Source organism: Malaclemys terrapin, chromosome 4 (genome assembly GCF_027887155.1).
Source record: "Malaclemys terrapin pileata isolate rMalTer1 chromosome 4, rMalTer1.hap1, whole genome shotgun sequence".
In the NCBI taxonomy this organism is placed as follows: Eukaryota; Metazoa; Chordata; order Testudines; family Emydidae; genus Malaclemys; species Malaclemys terrapin.
In genome coordinates, this window is record NC_071508.1 from 20519502 (window position 1) to 20527684 (window position 8183).

The window sequence follows — 8183 nt, forward strand, 5'->3', positions numbered from 1 at the left end:
CAGAGCCGCTGAAGAGCACGTCGCCCTGGATGGCCAGACACTCGATGCCGTCGTAGTGTGGGGGCTCGAAGTTATGGGTGGGGCCGACGTTCCCCACCACGCTGTCCGCAATCTCAAACATCTGCAAGGCAACAGCCCGGAGGGCAGCTGCTGTGAACCCCGGTGGCAAAGGAGACCAGTCGCTCTCAGGTCATTAGGCCAGCAACAGCCCTTTCAGCAAGGCAGGGGGATGGCGAGAGCGTCCGACCACACAGCTACCACTGGGATGCTGAGCCACGGCCCAGTGAAATGAGACAGGGATGGATTGGCAGCGGCAGGGTTCTGCCTGCTTATGCCATGCTGGGATCCTTGGGCAGAGGCCATGTGGGGACACGATGGCTCAGCACTAGGGCTGAGATACAGGTCGCAGGTTCGAACCTCGCCCGGCTCAGCTGGGACTGGAAATCTCCACCTCCTCCAATGGTTTGGTGGCCAACGTGCGGACGCAGCTCAGCGTCCGGCTGGCAGGGGCCACGTTGCAAAGACAAAATAGCCTCCTTGGCAGCAGGTTCAGCAGAGGCCACAGAGGGCAGGAGGAGGTGGGTTCCACTTTCCACGCGTGAGGCATCAGGAGGAAGCGGGGGGTGCGGAGGGGAGGCCTGGGCCGGGCACCTGGAATTCTGGTCTCCACGGCTGCCGAGCTGCCCAGCACTTTGAGACATGGCAGCTCCTCCATCATTTCCCAGATCTGGGTTCCAGGACGCTCTTAGGGGCAGTGCACAGACCCTGCTCCCCGTGACCCACAGACACACCTGGCAGGTGTGGGGACAGGAACGCTGGCCAGCTGCAAAGCCACCAGGTCCTTCAGGCCACGAGCGCTGGGGGGCTCATGGCATTTCTCAGACCCTGGTGGCATTTGCAAATGTGCTCAGTACTGGCCTCCCTCTGCGCCCGCTGAGATCAACAGAACGGCTCCTTCCTGCCCCCCATGGGAGCGGAGTTAGGCCGACGCTGGGCGCTCTGGACAAAACCACCCAGCATGTCCCCTCCTCGCCAGGCCTTTGGTGGGCAGCGAGCCCCTGTAGCTGGCACCTCCGGGAGAGCGGCTATGCATGGGGGTGGGGAGGGCTGGCACAAGCAGCGGTTCCTGGGCTCAAAGGCCCCTTATGCTGCCTGTGAGCGGGAGGGAGGGAGGGTCCCAGGGTACCTTGACGTAGTGATCCTTGGAGCCGGTGACGACCAGGTCATGGTTGCTCGCAGTCTGGTTCACAGTGAGACACATCACAGGCCTGATGTGGCCGGTCAGCTTCCCGATCTGCTTGTAGGTTGCAGCCTGAGCCCGGGGCGTCAGGGTCTGGGGTGCGCTCAGCAGGAGGCGCTCGTTCCTGCAGGCCCTTCGCTGGCCCAGTCTCCAAGGCTCCCAGCAGGGACCCTCCCAGCCCCAGGCCCCTCTCCACCATCCCAAGCAGAAGTGGGGACCTCGGGCTCCGGGGTGCAGAGCACGGAGCAATCTCGGGGATACCACATCCTTCAGCACCATGGGCCGTGACTGTGGCCTTGGGCTAGGGGCAGGGAGCTGGGCTCAGATGCGGTGTCAGGGGGTGACCGGCTTGTCCACCGATCTCCTAAGGCAGGGGCGGGGAAAGCTACGGCCCGCAGGCTGGATCCAGCCCCTTAGTTAATTTCATCTGGCCCGTGGCGCCCTCTCCCACCACCCGCTGCAGGGGAAGCACCAAGCCTCCACGCCCTCCTGGCAGGTAAGTGGCCCGTGATTGATTTTTCCTGTGGGTCAATGGCCAGTGACAGAGAAAAGGTTCCCCACCCCTGCCCTAAGGGCTGCAGCTGGGAGAGGAGCACTGGGTCCTACTTTCAGCCACCCTTGGGCGTGATCAGCAGCTGCTGGGGCTGATTCATAGATTCTAGGACTGGAAGGGACCTCGAGAGGTCATCGAGTCCAGTCCCCTGCCCGCATGGCAGGACCAAATACTGTCTAGACCATCCCTGATAGACATTTATCTAACCTACTCTTAAATATCTCCAGAGATGGAGATTCCACAACCTCCCTAGGCAATTTATTCCAGTGTTTAACCACCCTGACAGTTAGGAACTTTTTCCTAATGTCCAACCTAGACCTCCCTTGCTGCAGTTTAAACCCATTGTTTCTAGTTCTATCCTTAGAGGCTAAGGTGAACAAGTTCTCTCCCTCCTCCTTATGACACCCTTTTAAATACCTGAAAACCGCTATCATGTCCCCTCTCAGTCTTCTCTTTTCCAAACTAAACAATCACAATTCTTTCAGCCTTCCTTCATAGGTCATTTTCTCAAGACCTTTAATCATTCTTGTTGCTCTTCTCTGGACCCTTTCCAATTTCTCCACATCTTTTTAAAAATGCGGCGCCCAGAACTGGACACAATACTCCAGCTGAGGCCTAACCAGAGCAGAGTAGAGCGGAAGAATGACTTCTCGTGTCTTGCTCACAACACACCTGTTAATACATCCCAGAATCATGTTTGCTTTTTTTGCAACAGCATCACACTGTTGACTCATATTTAGTTTGTGGTCCACTATAACCCCTAGATCCCTTTCTGCCGTACTCCTTCCTAGACAGTCTTTTCCCATTCTGTATGTGTGAAACTGATTTTTCCTTCCTAAGTGGAGCACTTTGCATTTGTCTTTGTTAAACTTCATCCTGTTTACCTCAGCCCATTTCTCCAATTTGTCCAGATCATTTTGAATTATGACCCTGTCCTCCAAAGCAGTTGCAATCCCTCCCAGTTTGGTATCATCCGCAAACTTAATAAGCGTACTTTCTATGCCAATATCTAAGTCGTTGATGAAGATATTGAACAGAGCCGGTCCCAAAACAGACCCCTGCGGTACCCCACTCGTTACGCCTTTCCAGCAGGATTGGGAACCATTAATAACAACTCTCTGAGTATGGTTATCCAGCCAGTTATGCACCCACCTTATAGTAGCCCCATCTAAATTGTATTTGCCTAGTTTATCGATAAGAATATCATGCGAGACCGTATCAAATGCCTTACTAAAGTCTAGGTATACCACATCCACCGCTTCACCCTTATCCACAAGGCTCGTTATCCTATCAAAGAAAGCTATCAGATTGGTTTGACATGATTTGTTCTTCACAAATCCATGCTGGCTGTTCCCTATCACCTTACCACCTTCCAAGTGTTTGCAGATGATTTCCTTAATTACTTGCTCCATTATCTTCCCTGGCACAGAAGTTAAACTAACTGGTCTGTAGTTTCCTGGGTTGTTTTTATTTCCCTTTTTATAGATGGGCACTATATTTGCCCTTTTCCAGTCTTCTGGAATCTCTCCCGTCTCCCATGACTTTCCAAAGATAATAGCTAGAGGCTCAGATACCTCCTCTATTAGCTCCTTGAGTATTCTAGGATGCATTTCATCAGGCCCGGGTGACTTGCAGGCATCTAACTTTTCTAAGTGATTTTTAACTTGTTCTTTTTTTATTTTATCCGCTAAACCTACCCCCTTCCCATTAGTATTCACTATGTTAGGCATTCCTTCAGACTTCTCGGTGAACACCGAAACAAAGAAGTCATTAAGCATCTCTGCCATTTCCAAGTTTCCTGTTACTGTTTCTCCCTCTTCACTAAGCAGTGGGCCTACCCTGTCTTTGGTCTTCCTCTTGCTTCTAATGTATTGATAAAAAGTCTTCTTGTTTCCTTTTATTCCCGTAGCTAGTTTGAGCTCATTTTGTGCCTTTGCCTTTCTAATCTTGCCCCTGCATTCCTGTGTTGTTTGCCTATATTCATCCTTTGTAATCTGTCCTAGTTTCCATTTTTTATATGACTCCTTTTTATTTTTTAGATCGTGCAAGATCTCGTGGTTAAGCCAAGGTGGTCTTTTGCCACATTTTCTATCTTTCCTAACCAGCGGAATAGCTTGCTTTTGGGCCCTTAATAGTGTCCCTTTGAAAAACTGCCAACTCTCCTCAGTTGTTTTTCCCCTCAGTCTTGATTCCCATGGGACCTTACCTATCAGCTCTCTGAGCTTCCCAAAATCTGCCTTCCTGAAATCCATTGTCTCTATTTTGCTGTTCTCCCTTCTACCCTTCCTTAGAATTGCAAACTCTATGATTTCATGATCACTTTCACCCAGGCTGCCTTCTACTTTCACATTCTCAACGAGTTCCTCCCTATTTGTTAAAATCAAGTCTAGAACAGCTTCCCCCCTAGTAGCTTTTTCAACCTTCTGAAATAAAAAGTTGTCTCCAATGCAGTCCAAGAATTTGTTGGATAGTCTGTGCCCCGCTGAGTTATTTTCCCAACATATATCCGGATAGTTGAAGTCCCCCATCACCACCATCTATGAATCTATGAAAATCTAACACACAGAACAAGGCAGATCTGAATCCGGGTCCAACCCCTAGGGCAGTTTGAAGGAAATACCAAGGTGTCTGAGCCACTTTTGAAAATGAGACTTCAGCTCCTAAGTCACTTCGGGTTCATCTTCACTATCAAGTTAATGCAGGCTCTTTCTCGGGTGTTGCCCCGACCCCGGCTTGCGTCCACACACAAAACCCTCTCACCCAAGTGTGCTGAATTCGTTACTTCCTAGAGAGTAGCTATTCCTAGAGCCCTGAGCGGATACAAAATTTCTATCCAAATTCGATCTGCAAAAATAGTCCGCGGATAGAAAGCAATTCTCCCCTATGCCCGGAATACAGCTACAAGCACCACTTACAGCGTCACACCAGGCCTAAGTGGTGTCTAGCCCTCGTGCTGGCCCTGTGTGCAGGAGTGAATTTCACTTGTAAGGCCTCACCCACCGTGCAGTGATGTCAACGAGTGTATTGACTCAGTGGGCTTTGGATCACGGTCACAGGGCATGATCCAGCAACGGTGCTTAACTTTAAGTCCCATTGGGACCGCTTGCATGTGCTTAAATGTTTTGCTGGATCGGGACCTGAGTGACTCAGGAAAGGGCTTCAAATAGCAAGGCATTCTCCTCCCCATCTTGCACGAGTCAGTGAACAGCCATACACAGAAACACAAGAGAGAAAGGAAGCAGAGAGCAGGCAAGAGAGGATAGACATAGCAAACCAGCGTTAACATTTTTCTGGGAGAAAACAACTGCCAGGGACGGCTTTGTTACTGGTGACCCCGTCCCAGTGGCGCCGCTGGGACCCAGTTGGCAGAGTTTCGTGAGGGTGCTGTCTCCCTAAACCACAGTGCTCCCGGGGTCTGTGCGCTTGGGCAGGAAGCAGCATTCCAGAGCCAGAGGCAGTGCTAGCCCATTGGGCTAAGCAGGAACATTTTGAGGGGCCCCCACACAGCACATACTGAAAAAGCCAGTAGGGAGCCCCCATCAGCTGCTCGGGGCCCTAAGCAATCGCTCAGTCTCCAGAGCAGACAAGGCTACAGACTCCAGGTGAGACAGGTGCAAACACATAGCCTGATGGGCAATGACCACTTGCAATGACCCAGAAACCCCAGCTGCCAACGGTGGGCAGAGAGGAGTACTTACCGGGTGGAGTTGATGCTCTCCAGCTACATGCCCAGCTTCACTAAGCATAGTTCCCCCTAACCAAAACCTCCAGCACGGTCCCTAGAACTCTGGGTCCCTTAGCTCCTGGTGGCCAGACAGGATCTCCCCTTACCCCTGGAGCTTTGACAGTGGCCATGAGGGAGGCTGTCAAGGTGCGGTGTGCCTGGGAGCGATGTCAAGGGGGAAATGAGGGGTGGGGGGATCGTGGGATGGCCGAGTGAACCCTCTGGAACGAGACCAAAAAACCAGCCCCGAGGTCTCTTGTTGGAGGAGGGGATGTGGGGTGATTTGGGCAGCGTGCCCAACCCATTAGTGTTTCTCGATACCCACTGAATGGCAAGCTCTTTCCAGAGGGAAGCCAGAGCTCCAGTGGATCCCTTCCCAAGCAACAAAGGGATCTGGAGCCCAGGTGCCCTCGTGTCTGAGGCCTTGTCTACACTACGAGAGTAGTTCGATTTTACTTGCATCGAATTTTTGGAATTGATATTGCAAAGTCGAACGTGTGTGTCCACACTAAGGACAGTAATTCGACTTTGTGCGTCCACACTAACGGTGAAAGCGTCGACATTCGAAGCGGTGCACTGTGGTCAGCTATCCCACATTTCCACAGTCCCCTCTGCCCATTGGAATTCTGGGTGTAGCCGGCAATGCCTTCTGGGTAACAAAATGTGTCGAGGGTGCTTTTGGGTAACTGTCGTCATCCGTCCATCACTCCCGCCCTCCCTCCCTGAAAGCGCCGGCGGGAAATCAGTTCGCGCACTTTTCCAGTCATTGACAGCGCGGACGCCACAGCACTGCGAGCATGGAGCACGCTGCGACCATCGCTGCAGTTGTGGCCGCTCTCAACGCCTCGCAGCTTATCATACAGGTTTCCCTGAGGCAGATGCAGAAAAGTCAGGCGAGGAGGCTACGGCACCGCGGTGATGGCCTGAAGTCTGAGAGTAGCACAGACCTCTCAGAAAGCACGGGACCCAGCGCCGAGGACATCACGGTGGCAATGGGTCATGTTGATGCCATGGAACGGCGATTCTGGGCACGGGAAACAAGCACTGAGTGGTGGGACCGCATAGTGCTGCAGGTCTGGGATGAATCCCAGTGGCTGCGAAACTTTCGCATGCGGAAGGGAACTTTCCTGGAACTTTGTGAGTTGCTGTCCCCTGCCCTGAAGCGCAGTGACACCCGGTTGCGAGCTGCACTGAGTGTACAGAAGCGAGTGGCCATAGCCCTCTGGAAGCTTGCAACGCCAGACAGCTACCGGTCAGTCGCGAACCAGTTTGGGGTGGGCAAATCTACCGTGGGGGTTGTTGTGATGCAAGTAGCGAAGGCAATCGTTGATGTACTGCTGCCAAAGGTAGTGACCCTGGGAAACGTGGAGGCGATCATAGATGGCTTCGCAGCGATGGGATTCCCAAACTGCGGTGGGGCCATAGATGGAACTCACATCCCTATCCTGGCACCGGACCACCAGGCCACCCAGTACATTAACCGAAAGGGCTACTTTTCCATGGTGCTGCAAGCACTGGTGGACCACAGGGGACGTTTTACCAACATCTACGTGGGATGGCCGGGCAAGGTTCATGACGCTCGTGTTTTCAGGAACTCTGGTCTGTTTAGACGGCTGCAACAAGATATTTACTTCCCGGACCACAAAATAACTGTTGGGGATGTGGAGATGCCTATAGTCATCCTCGGGGACCCAGCCTACCCGCTAATGCCCTGGCTCACGAAGCCCTATACTGGCGCCCTGGACACTGAAAAAGAACTCTTCAACTACCGGCTGAGCAAGTGCAGAATGGTGGTGGAGTGTGCTTTTGGCCGTCTCAAGGGGAGATGGAGAAGCTTACTGACTCGCTGTGATCTCAGCGAAACCAATATCCCCATTGTTATAGCAGCTTGCTGTGTGCTCCACAATCTCTGTGAGAGCAAGGGGGAGACCTTTCTGGCGGGGTTGGAGGTTGAGGAAAATAGCCTGGCTGCTGATTACGCACAGCCAGACAGCCGGGCGATTAGAAGAGACCAGCGGGAAGCGCTGTGCATCCGGGAGGCTTTGAAAGCAAAGTTCCTGAGTGAGCAGGGTAACCTGTGACTTTAAAGTTTGTGTACAGAGAAGCTGAACCTGCCCCCGTTTCTTTACCCAGTTAATGTTGACTGTCCTATCCAGTTACATACCCCCTTCACCTCCTTCCAACACACGTTTCGAAATAAAAATAGTTCTACTTTGTTAATGCACACCGTTTTCTTTAATACTGTTTTCGCGGGAATTTTTTAAAACTGGGACGCAGACTGTGGTGCGGAGCGGGTGTAGTGTAGTGACGCGAATGCAGCTTCTAAACTCAAGGATTGACAGGCTCCGCTGCGGTGGGATGGTTGTTTCAACGGAGCCTGTCACCCCTCCTGATCGGGACTGTGTGTATGGGGGATCTATGTGACTTTGTGGCAGGGGGAGGACGGTTACAGATCCCCTGCTGTGTGGTTCTGTGATCCTGCATAAGGACCGCCGCTTAAGATCTGTAACTGCCCTCCCCTGCCACAAAGTCACAGAGCAACCCACCCCCCACCACATAACATGAAAACAACCTCCCAGACTAACCAGGGTAACTAGTCACTGCATCACTGCACTGTGTATGTGCCCTGGTGCTGTGCCTGCCCCCGCCTATGTACCCTGCCAAAG